The sequence below is a fragment of the Phyllobates terribilis genome, unplaced genomic scaffold (genome assembly GCF_046119375.1).
Source record: "Phyllobates terribilis strain yellow unplaced genomic scaffold, ASM4611937v1 Scaffold_4__5_contigs__length_816908805, whole genome shotgun sequence".
NCBI lineage: Eukaryota > Metazoa > Chordata > Amphibia > Anura > Dendrobatidae > Phyllobates > Phyllobates terribilis.
Genome location: NW_027362764.1, coordinates 487,442,034 through 487,454,503, shown reverse-complemented (window position 1 = coordinate 487,454,503; position 12,470 = coordinate 487,442,034).

Here is a 12,470-nt window from a genome sequence, read left to right as displayed (position 1 = left end):
GAGAAGAAAGATGAGGGTTTTCATCCCTGTTTAGATTTCCGGGAATTGAATCAAATTACTGTCCGAGATCCTTATCCTCTTCCTCTGATTCTAGATTTATTCAACCAGGTTGTGGGAGCTAAAGTGTTCTCCAAGTTGTATTTAAGGGGAGCCTATAATCTGGCTAGAATCAGGGAGGGGGATGAATGTAAAATGGTTTTCAATACCCCTGAGGGGCATTTCGAGAGTCTGGTTATGCCTTTTGGTCTCACCAATGCACCTGTGGTTTTCCAGCATTTCATAAACGGTATTTTCCACCATTTAGTGGGTAGGTTTGTGGTGGTCTATCTGGATGATATTTTGGTTTACTCACCTGATTTAGAGACAAATCAAGGTCATGTTAAACAGGTACTACAGATTTTAAAAGATAACAAACTATATGCCAAACTAGAGAAATGTGTTTTCGCTGTCCATTAGATGCAATTTTTGGGGTACCTGTTGTCATCGTCGGGTTTTTGGATAGATCTGGAGAAGATCTGTGCTGTGCTTGATTGGGAGCATCCCGAGAACCTGAAGGCATTACAGAGCTTTCTGGGCTTTACCGAATAATTTTGGATAAATTTCAGGTAAAAATTAGTAATTGTGAAACCCCTCACTGACATGACATGGAAGGAGTCAGATTTCACTAAATGGTCGAATGCTGCCCAGCAGGCTTTCTCCTCTTTAAAGAGATGTTTTGCCAGAGCACCTATGCTCAGTCAACCCAATATTTCTCAACCTTTCATCGTAGAAATTGATGCACCAAAGATGGGGGTTGGTGCTGAGTTGTCTCAGGGTCTGACGTCCATGCGCTTTCTTTTCCAAAAAGTTGTCTTCGGCCAAGAGAAATTATGACGTGGGTAATAGGGAGCTTTTGGAGATTAAATTGGTTTTTGAGGAATGGTAACATTGGTTGGAGGGGGCAGTCCATCCTATTACTGTTATCACGGACCATAAGAACCTGTCATATCTTCAGTCTGCTAAACGTGTCAACGCTAGGCAGGCTAGGTGGTCTTTGTTTTTCACTAGGTTCAATTTTGTTGTCACTTTCTGTCCAGGGGATAAAAACATCAAGGCTGATGCTTTATCCTGGAGCCTCCCTGGTGGTAGTGACCATGGGGACCCTGCCGTTATTTTGCAGAAGGGGGTAGTCATTTCGGCCTTTTGCCCTGACCTGGAGGGGGAGGTGTTGAAGGCTCAGGGGGATGCCCCTGTCTCCTGCCCTTCGGGGAGGTTATTTGTACCATCTAAACTGTGCCGTAAATTAATTAGGGAACATCACAACTCTGTGCTTGCTGGTCAGCCAGGTAGTAAGGCAACTGCATACCTCCTTTCTCGTCATTTTTGGCAGCTGGGGTTGCATCAGGATGTGTTTGTACATTTGACTGCTTGCAGTATTTGCGCACTTTCTAAAGTATCTCATACCTGTTCATCTTGTTCTCTTCTGCTGCTGCCCATTCCTACTTGTCCATGGATTTTATTACTGACCAACTGGTATCTGCAGGCAAGACTGTGGTTCTAGTGGTTGTAGATGGGTTCAGTAAGATGATACATTTCATCGCATTACCCGCACTTCCAAGTGCCAAGACTCTTGCTCAGGTATTCATTAATGAGATTGTGAAGCTTCATGGGGTTCCTTCTGATGTGGTGTCAGATAGGGGAACCCAATTTGTTTCTAAATTCTGGAAAGCTTTCTGTACTCGACTGGGGGTGCAGTTTTCTTTTTCTTCTGTCTTCCATCCTCAGTCGAATGGACAGACCGAGCGCATAAATCAGAATTTGGAAACTTACCTCAGGTGTTTTGTCTCCGAGAACCAGGAGGATTGGGCATCTTTCTTACCGTTGGCCGAGTTTGCTATAAACAATCATTGCCAAGAGTCTACTGGCATTTCACCTTTCTTTGGTGCATACGGTTTTCATCCACAGTTTGGTAGCTTTAGTGGTGGAGGGGCTTCAGGAATTCCTGAGGAGGGGCGTTTTGCTTCATTGTTCTCTCTTTTGTGTGGCGGGGAGTTCAGAGTAATTTGAAAATCTTGGGAGACAGATACAAACGCATGGCTGACAGAAAACGCTCGCCAGGTCCGGACGTGTGAATGACTTTGTGTAGTCGTCTACCACGAATATCAAGTTGAAAGGTCCTTTCTGGAAGCTGGGACCTAGATTTATTGGTCGTTATAAAATAACCACTGTCATTAACCCATCAGCATCTCGTCTGGAGTTACCTCATGCTCTTATGATCCCCAGTGTGTTTCACAGGTCTCTGCTCAAGAAGTATGTGGTACCTCTTGAGTCCTCCCCCTTGCTGCCAACCCCAATCATGGTTGATGTCAATTTAGAGTTCCACATTTCGAAAATTGTAGATTCTCGTCTTCAGCATTGTTCCCATCAGTACTTGGTGCACTGGAGGGGTTAGAGGAAAGGATGAGGGTTTCAGCATTGGAGGTGAATGCCCCTAGGTTTGTTCTTTCATTCCATGCCTCTCATCCATAGAAAACTGGTCCTGAGTGTCCGGATACCACTCGTAGAAGGGGGGGGGGGTATTGTCATGGTTGTGTGAGGCTTGACAGACAGTAATACAGGGCCCGAATGTAGAAGGTCGCTGTGTTTGGCCTTGCAAACCTCTTCCTGATCCTTTCATGATCCCTCTCTTTCTAGGACCCAGTAGTGATCCTCACCTTCCGCTGCTAATTACCACACCTTTGTATCCTTAAATACACTCAGTTTCTCCATAGAGTTTCTTATGATAGATTTCTCTTCTTCTATTCAGGCCTGAATTCTAGTAGTTGGCTAGTAGCTCATTGGAGTTCCTTTGTGGATTGTTGCCGTGTTCTCTCCAGTGTCAACTTAAAGCTAAGAGTATTCCCTTGTTTGTTTTTCTGGTGTGTACTTCAGTTTGCAGTGGGGCTGACTAGTGCTCACCCCTTCCCTACCTAGGGCCTAGCTTTAGGGTCAGCTAGGGCCAGGTTTTCTGCTCGGTGATAGGTGCAAAACCTATATAGGGTCCATAGAGGAGTCAGGGTTTGTTGTTTGAGCTGTTTAGGGGTCTCCACTCCCCATTTCCCTACTTCTGGGGCACCCTTCCCTTTTCCTGTCATTGTATACTGGGTTCTCCCCATATCCAGCGTGACAGTAGGGAAAAGATTACATATTTATTCAAGAAAGGGAACCAAGGAGAACAAGGAATAGGGAATAGGAAAAATATGGAGAACTTAAATTACAAAGTTGTGAATAATACAAAGAAACACATTTCAAATTCATAAATACAAAGTTAACAAAATCCGAACACAACATATCTAGTGCATACAACAAATGCGAACAAGTAATTACACGGCATTAACTACAAAGGCAAAGAAAAAGTACTTTGAAGCTAACAGGTTATTTTGTTTTAGGGAAATGCAAGATCTCATAGTTTCCATTTTTTTGGAACTTACTATGTATGTTATTAGCTATAGCAAATCTGTATTCGTAAGATTTGCGTGTTGATATTTTTTCTATTATGTCAGAAAGTTTAGGAGTAACTGCTTTTTTCCAAAAAAGGCAATTGAATTTTTAACCACAAGGAAGATATGAATCAGAAAAGATCTGGTTGGAGGGTCAAAATTTTTCATGTTAAGTGAGAGAAGAGCCATTTTTATGTTTCTCTTATGTAATTTATTTATTAGTTCAAAGATTTGGTTCCAGAAATTTTTTTGATCGCTCTCTATTCAGATTTTTGGGAGGCAGAATGAACAATAACCAGCAATTCAGGATTTGTTTTTCTGGAGAGGGAATTTATGCCATTTTATTGATAAGATCGCTTTATTTTTCGAGTTAGTACGATTATAGCAATAACTCATTTATGTCTTTTTTTATGTTTTGCGCTTTTACTTAATAAAAACTTTTACAAAAAAAATAATTATATTTGCATCACTGTATGCTGAGAGCTGTAGCTTTTTCATTTTTCCAATGATGGTTTTATACTGCCTGGTGTGGAGTTGGAATTGTTTGTTGTGGAGGCATTTGGAGTTTTGTTCTTAAGACTGTTGCTTGGTGATTTGTCTGTGTGCATATCCTCATCCTCTCCTATTTGTTTTTTTCCTTCCTTTACTTCCTGGTGTTCCACTCTGTTGTTTGTGAGTGCATATTTGTATGATTGACATTTTAATTTATCCGTGTTCGTCTTCCCTTGTTAGTCTGGTTTGTGTATTCTTATATACAACTACTCCCCACTTCACTGGGTGGGGGAGGGGACAGATAAGGGCTGATTCAGGAACACAGCAAGGTATGTGGCCCCGGTATCTTCACCATTAGAAGTAATCCAGGTGCGTGACAGGAAGTTCAGAAGATGGCTTTCAGTCATGCGCTGTACGCCTCCAAAGCTGGGAAGAGATGATGCCAGCACATGCAAATTCTGTTATCAAGCCCACAGGGGTGTGATAACATGGAAAGAGGGCTGACTAGTCTGGGAAAACTAATGCTTCATCAACTAGTCAAAGCTCGCATTAGCATAGCAAACGGGGACATTATAAATGCTTTTTTTATACCTCGTTTTCACTGAATAGCATTATACAGAGCTGGTTAGGCATGGCATTTACTCATCATAGTTTAATTCTTCTGGGTTGGAAGGCATGAGGGGATCTGACAGGTTTCCTTTAATGCTCAGCCTTTCTCTCTAAATCAAACATTGCACCTGAAGGTGCTGTTTCATCTGGTCCCCAAATAATTGGCCAAAAATACCAGTCTTCTAACCTTCACAGCTGCTCAACCATCTCTAACCCAAACCATTTGCATGAGGCATTGTGTCTCATCCTACTTGGTAAGAAAGGACATATATAAGATATTGTTTAACTCCACCTCCTGAGCTTATTTTAAATAAAAGGGGGGTGTTACCAGTGTGAAACAAGTAACTAACACAGAACAGGAGAAATGAAATTTGTCTTCTTGCAAATATATTTTTTACAGCTCTCTGAACTCTGCTGTATTGTAACAATATTACAACCCTGTGTGCCTGTGAGATGGAAAATGAAGCCAAGAGGAACCTGCAGATGTGTCAGGTATAAACACACAGCTGTGCAGTGAGATCAGTAGAGCAGAGAGCACATCACACTAGTAACTCCCTCTTTATGTAAAATAAGCTTTGGAGGCAGAGTTATTTCCAGGAAGCGTCCTCCTCATTGACTGGAACAGGTTATTTGCATAAAGTGATAAAAGATGTTTTCTCAACAACAAGGCATTAGTGATGAGCGAGCACTAAAATGCTCGGGTACTCGTTGTTCGAGTCGAGCAAATTGGAATGCTTGAGTGCTCGGTCTGAGTGACGAGCCCAATGTAAGTTTATGTGAAAATCGAGCATTTTTCCGACAGCTCCCCCCGGCGGTCTGCAGAGGGCCTAAAAATTGCCCAAATCAATGGAAACAGTGCTCAAATGACATGGGAACAGTATTTGGAAGGCCCCTGGAAGTATTTCTGACTACAAGGTCACTGCTGTCAACAATGTTGTCAGAGGTATTACGCCACTTTTACGGAAAAAACAATAACCAAATGGATTTTCCAGGGAAATATGTTAAGGAACATCCTTTCCAGGATAATGACTTGTATGTAAGGCAAAATAAATAACCAAAAACAAAAATGCTCCTCCACACCCTGGGCTATGTTCACACGTAGCGTTTTTGATGCATTTTTGCACTTTTGCATTGCTTTCAACCAAGACAAATGCATTCACTGGGAAATGTCATTTTAACATTTTACAACCTTTTCTGGCCATGTGGTGTGTGAAACATCATCAGAAACATCCTGTATCATTTATGAAGGAGGGATTGTGAAAGTCACAAACACTATTTTTACAACCTTACTATTCTTAAAGGGCCAGCAGTCGGCCGTAGCTATTGTTAGAGAGCCATCAGCCGGCTATACATTGTTGTTCAGATTATTAACGAGTGGGTTTCCCATACTATTATTGCATATGCAGTGACTGCAAGGGCTGCCAAAAATTTGGATCCAACCCAATACCCCTTTGAAAAAGACATAGAGGAGGGTCTCATTAAAAAAAAATGTTCTCATTATAAAGGAACGGGTCTCTTATAGTGGTAATGCCTATGGTGTGACAGCAAGGGCTGCCAAAATTTGGGAAAAACCCCACTAATAATTTAAAGAAACATAGAGCTGGGCCACAGTAAAGAGTACGTTGTTCCCATTAGAAAGGAGAGGGTCTGCAAGTCAGTTATAGGGCATGCAGTGAGTGCAACAGCTGCCAAAATTTAGGAAAAACCCTACTAACAATTTAAAGAAACATAGAGCTGGGCCACAGTAATGACGTGTTCCCATTAGGAAATAGAGGGTCTGCTATACAGTTATAGGGTATGCAGTGAGTCCAACGGCTGCCAAAATTTAGGAAAAATCCCACAAACAATTTAAACACACATAGAGGTGGGCCTCAGTAATTACATATTCCCATTAGAAAGGAGAGGGACTCCCATACTGTTTGTCTATGCAGTGACTGCAATGGCTGTAAAAAATTTGGGGTCACTCCAATGCCCCTTTTAAGAGATGTAGAGGTCAGAGGGCCTCCTGAAAACAATGTTACCATTATTAGGAACTGTGTCTCCCATACTGTTTGCCTATGCAGTGAAGCAACGGCTGCCAAAAATTTGGAGTCACTCCAATGCCCCTTGTAAGAGACGTAGAGGTCAGAGGGCCTCCTGAAAACAATGTTCCCATTATTAGGAAGTGTGTCTCCCATATTGTTTGCCTATGCAGTGAAACAACGGCTGTCAAAAATATGGAGTAACTCCAATGCCCCTTGCAAGAGACGTAGAGGTCGGAGGGCTCCCTGAAAACAATGTTCCCATTATTAGGAAGTGGGCCTCCCATATTGTTTGCCTATGCAGTGAAACAACGGCTGTCAAAAATTTGGAGTAACTCCAATGCCCCTTGCAAGAGACGTAGAGGTCAGAGGGCTCCCTGAAAACAATGTTCCCATTATTAGGAAGTGGGCCTCCCATACTGTTTGCCTATGCGGTAAAGCAACGGCTGAGTTTATGTTATGCATCTATCATTTGGTGGTGTTGAGAAGTCTGGCCTAATCCAGCCCTTGTTCATTTTTATAAGAGTCAGCCTGTAAGCATTTTCAGTAGACAGGCGGATGCCCCTATCCGTTATAATTCCACCAGCGGCACTAAAAACCCGCTCTGACAAAACGCTAGCGGCAGGGCAGGCCAGGACCTCAAAGGTGTAGAGAGCCAAGTCATGCCACGTGTCCAGCTTGGATACCCAATAATTATAAGGCACAGAGGAATCACGGAGGATGTTGGTGCAGTCGGCAAGGTACTCCCTCAGCATCTTCCCAAACTTTGCATTCCTTGTGAGAGTACCCCGTGCCTCAGGGCTTGTGCGATGAGAGGGTCTGAGAAAACTGTCCCAGAACTTTGACAGTATTCCTCTGCCTCTGCTGGATTGCATTTGTGTCTCTCTCGCCTGTACTCCTTGGTTGTCCAACGAACTGTGACCTCTGCCGCCAGCGTTTTCAGATGGGAATTTTTTAATAATTTCGCAACAAGGGCCTTCTCGTACTGCCCCATTTTATTAGGCCTCTCCTGCAAGGGAATAAGAGACAGAAAGTTATCCTTGTAGCGCGGGTCTAAAAATGTCACCATCCAATAATGACTGTCACCCAAAATTTGGACAACGCGAGGGTCACGGGAATGGAAGCGTAACATAAACTCAGCCTTGTATGCCAGACTGCAAAGAGGCAAGACTTCCTTGTCCTCACCAAGAGGATGACTGACCATGCTCTCCTCCTCATCCTCCTCCTCTTCCTCCCTGTCCTCAGGCCATACAGTCTGAAAAGACGGTATGACAGCTGTGCAGGTAGTACCGTCTATAGCGCAGGAAACTAGCTCCTGTTCTTCCTCCTCCTCCTCTTCCTCATTGTCAACCAATCCACATTGGGATGAGATGAGGCTGGGCTGTGTGGAATCACCCTGTATGGTTCCTTGCTCCATCTCATAGTGCTCTGCCTGCAATGCATCCTCTTTAATTGTGAGCAGAGTGCGTTAAAGAAAATAGAGAAGCGGAATGGTGACGCTAATTATGGCGTCATCGCCGCTCACCATCTTCGTAGAGTCCTCAAAGTTTTGGAGGATGGTACAGATGTCTGACATCCATGTCCACTCCTGAGGTTTTATGTGTGGAGTCTAACCTGAATACCGAATGCCTTGTTGATGCTGGTAGTCAACAACTGCCCTCTTCTGCTCACAAATCCTTCGCAGATCAGTCGGTGAGCTTAAAGCTGCAAATGCCGCTGAAGCACAGCTAGGGCAGCGGAAGCTGTAGCTGACTTTCTAAATTGGGCAAACAGGCGACGTACATTGAAAAGCAGATCCGACAGATCCGGGTAGGTTTTGAGAAACCGCTGAATCACGAGGTTAAGCACATGGGCCAGGCATGGTACGTGTGTGAGCTCACCTTGCCTCAGAGCGGCCACCAGGTTCCGGCTATTGTCACACATGACCATGCCTGGCTGTAGGGTAAGCGGTGTCAGACACAGATCTGCCTGCTCTTTCAGAGCTGTTCACAACTTTTCAGCAGTGTGCGGTTGGTCACCTAAGCATATTAGCTTCAGCACAGCCTGTTGCCGCTTGGCTGAGGCAGTGCTGCAGTGCTTCCAGCTTGTGACTGATCTGGTAATTTTGGAGATGGAGGCTGAAGAGGAGGAGAGGTGCAGGAGCTGTAGAATGTGGGGGCAACCCTGATTGACCTAGGGCCCGCAATCCTCTTCATCGGGAGGACGTCTTCTGTCCCAAGGTCCAACTGGGTCCCCGCTTCCACGATATTAACCCAGTGTGCTGTCAGCAAGATGTACCGTCCCTGCCCACAAGCACTTATCCACGGTTAGGTGGACTTTCCCAGTTACTGTGGTGTTGAGGGCACGTGCTTGCGTAATGTGGGGACGGCACACAGGGAGAAATAGCTGTTGCTGGGGACCGAGTACCAAAGGACGGCTGCCGCCATCAGGTTGTGGAAAGCTTCGGTCTCCACGAGCCTAAAAGGTAACATTTCGAGCACAAGCATTCGCGAAATGTGTGCATTTAGTAGTGTGGCCAGTGCATTTGCACTTGCATTCCAAGGACTGGGGTAGAGAAAACTGAAAGCACCGCTGGGACAAGGATGTGGACCTGCTTGCTGATGGCGTTAGTTGAGAGTGTTCAACAACAGGTGCATGGCGGGAGGCATCTTGGCATGCGCCATGGACAGGGGATTGGCGTGCATGCACAACAGCGGAAGAAGCAGTGGGGTCACCTGCAGACACTGTTGCTGGACCCTGGGGTTCGGTCCACTTATTCGGATGCTTTGCTGCCATGTGCCTGATCATGCTGGTGGTGGTCAGTCCGCTAGTTTTGCTACCCCTGCTGATGCTGGCCTGGCAAGTGGTGCAAATGGCCTTTTTTAGGTTATCTGAAGAGTTTTTAAAAAATAACCAGGCTCGGGAAGACCTAACAGTTGTACTGGCAACTTCCGTTGTGTTGGCGTTAGGAGGAACGCTTTCCCGCCTTGTGTCTGTGGCCATCACACTGCTTCTTCCTGTCTGTTTTGGTACTACGCATCCCTCCCTCTGTGTGCTGCTGTCCTCACTCTGTATGTCCCCCTGCCAGGTTGGGTCAGTTACTATATCATCCACCACCTCGTTTTCCACTTCTGCACCCTGGTCCTCCTCCTGACTTTAAGGCAATTGAGTCTCATCATCATCATCATCATCCACCTCTTGAGAAAGTAATTGCACTTTACCACCATCGCCTTCATGTCACCGTGGCTGCTCCAATATTTGGGCATCGCTACACGCGCTCTCCTCTTGACTCACTTGAAGCTGGCAGGGCGAGATGCCCGAATCTTCAAATGGAAAAGTGAACAGCTCTTCTAAGTGTCCAAGTGTGGAATCAGTTGTCTCCGGGCACTCGGCATGGTGGGAGGAAGGAGGATCAGGGTGAGGACTATGCAGTCCAGACTCATGTCTACTGAGACTTGACCGTTTGGAAGACAGGATGGTGGTTGTGGTAGCAAAGTGGCTGGAAGCATTATCTGCTATTCAACCAACAACCTTTTGACACTGCTCGGGGTTCAATAGTGGTGTAGTGCGGTCCCCTAGTAATTGGGACAGGAAGGTTGAGTGAAAAGATGTGGGTGTTTGTTGTGGCACAATTTCAGCTTGGCCATGGCCACGTCCTCGGCCTCGACCTCTGCATGCACCATCCCCATCACTTCCACTTTCCCATCCCTTGCCATGCATCTTGCCAATTTTTAAAGGAGGACAATATTTTCCACGTTCACGAGAAATTGCTTATTTTGTACTGCAGTTATATATGAAACATCTGACAGAGAACCACAATTTTAAATGGCAGGCCTGTAATTTGCTAATACTATTCTTAACAGACACCTAGCGTGAATAGCTTGACCGACACACTGCAACAGAATGGAAATGGAAGAAATGGCTGATTTTGGAACAGTCTTATAAGTGTTATGTCTGACAGAGAACCACGGTTTTAAATAGCAGACCATTAATTTACTAATACTATTCTACATAGAGACCTAGTGTGAATAGCTTGACCGACACACTGCAACAGAATGAAAATAAAAAGAAGAAATGGCTGATTTTGAAACAGTCTTATTGGTGATATGTCTGACAGAACCACAGTTTTAAATAGCATGCCTTTAATTTACTCATACTATTCTACACAGAGACCTAGTGTGAATAGCTTGATCGACATACTGCAACAGAATGAAAATGGAAGAAATGTCTGATTTTGGAACAGACTTATTGGTGATATGTCTGACAGAGAACCACGGTTTTAAATAGCAGGCTAGTAATTTACTAATAATATTCTATACAGAGACCTAGTGTGAATAGCTTGACAGACACACTGCAATGAAATGAAAATGTAAGAAATGGCTGATTTTGGAATAGTCTTATAAGTGTTATGTCTGACAGAGAATCACGGTTTTAAATAGCAGGCCTGTAATTTGCTAATACTATTCTTCACAAACACCTAGTGTTGATAGGTTGACCGACACACTGCAATGGAATGAAAGTGGAAGAAATGTCTGATTTTGGAACAGTCTTATTGGTGCTATGTCTGACAGAGAACCACAGTTTTAAATAGCATGCCTGTAATTTACTACTACTATTCTACACAGAGAACTAGTGTGAATAGCATGCCCAACACATTGTAACTAGTGTTGAGCCACCCCCGTAGTGTTCGAGTTCGATTCGGTTCGTCGAACACCCGTGTGTTCGCCGAACTGTTCGTCGAACTGTTCGTCGAACACCTTCGAACATCGTTAAAACCAATGGCAGGCAAACAAAAACACATAGAAACACATAGAAAACACCTTCAAATGTGTCCAAAAGCTGACAAACTGCTCAGAAGACACAACTAACACATGGAAAAGTGACAAGTACATATAGTCATGCGAAAAGAAAAGAGGTGGAGGAGTAAAAGGAGGGGGAGACACAGATATAGGCATGTCATGCCCTTCTAAAATCCAAAAAGTGAGAAGCCGACACGTTCAGTCCGCTCCTGCCCGTGCCACCTCCGTGTCGCCGGGTTTGTGCCAGAGCCACGGTGAACCCTGACGGCCAGCCCCTCTCTCCCAATACTGGTGCCTGTCCGCTGGTGGGTCGAGCGAGCTCCCCTGCGGTGGAGGCAGCTCTAAGCTTTTTAATTTAAATTGTCTCTCTAATTTGAATGAATACACTTTAAATCCATTTACAAGGATCTATTGGAGGGCAAGTCTCATGCCAGCAGCCGCGTAATTCCAGCTCCAGTAGCGTCCACTAAAGCTGCTGCAGTTAAAAAGCTTTTATAAGGATCGAGCTCGGCTGTCCACCGCAAGGCATCCTACTGCCAGTCCCAGCCCCTATGCCTTGGGGTGCCTCCTGATGCTCTTCACTGAGTATCCCATGGTCCCGAAGCATTTCCTTTGAAAAAATTAAGTGTCCAAACTACAGGTGGTGTAGCTTGCTTAACAGCCGGGATAATCCGCTGACTAGCAGACACTGCTACTAGGCACAAAGTATTTCCTGGGCTAGATGCAGTTAAAAATTTGTAATTAGATACTCTCGTTGGATGCTGAGAAAGCATTCCATAGAGTCTCCTGGCACGCCATATATGATTCTCTTAAAAAGCTTGGGGTAGGGGTCTAGGGGACCCTTTTATAGCCAAAATCACGGCCCTGTATCGCAATACGTCACCTAGGCTGAAGATAAATGGAACTGTAGCACCCTGAGGGCTCGGTTGCTACAGAGGTATTGCACCTCACCCAGAGGTGTGATATCTCACTCTCAGGTAAGGATGGAGTGTGGATCAGGACCCGACACCTGCATGCATTACACCACATTGCCGTGGGGCAGGGCGACCAATATGCCCCTGAGATGGGCACGACAGTCCCTGTCCCTGGCTGGAGTGGGGGGAGGGAACACT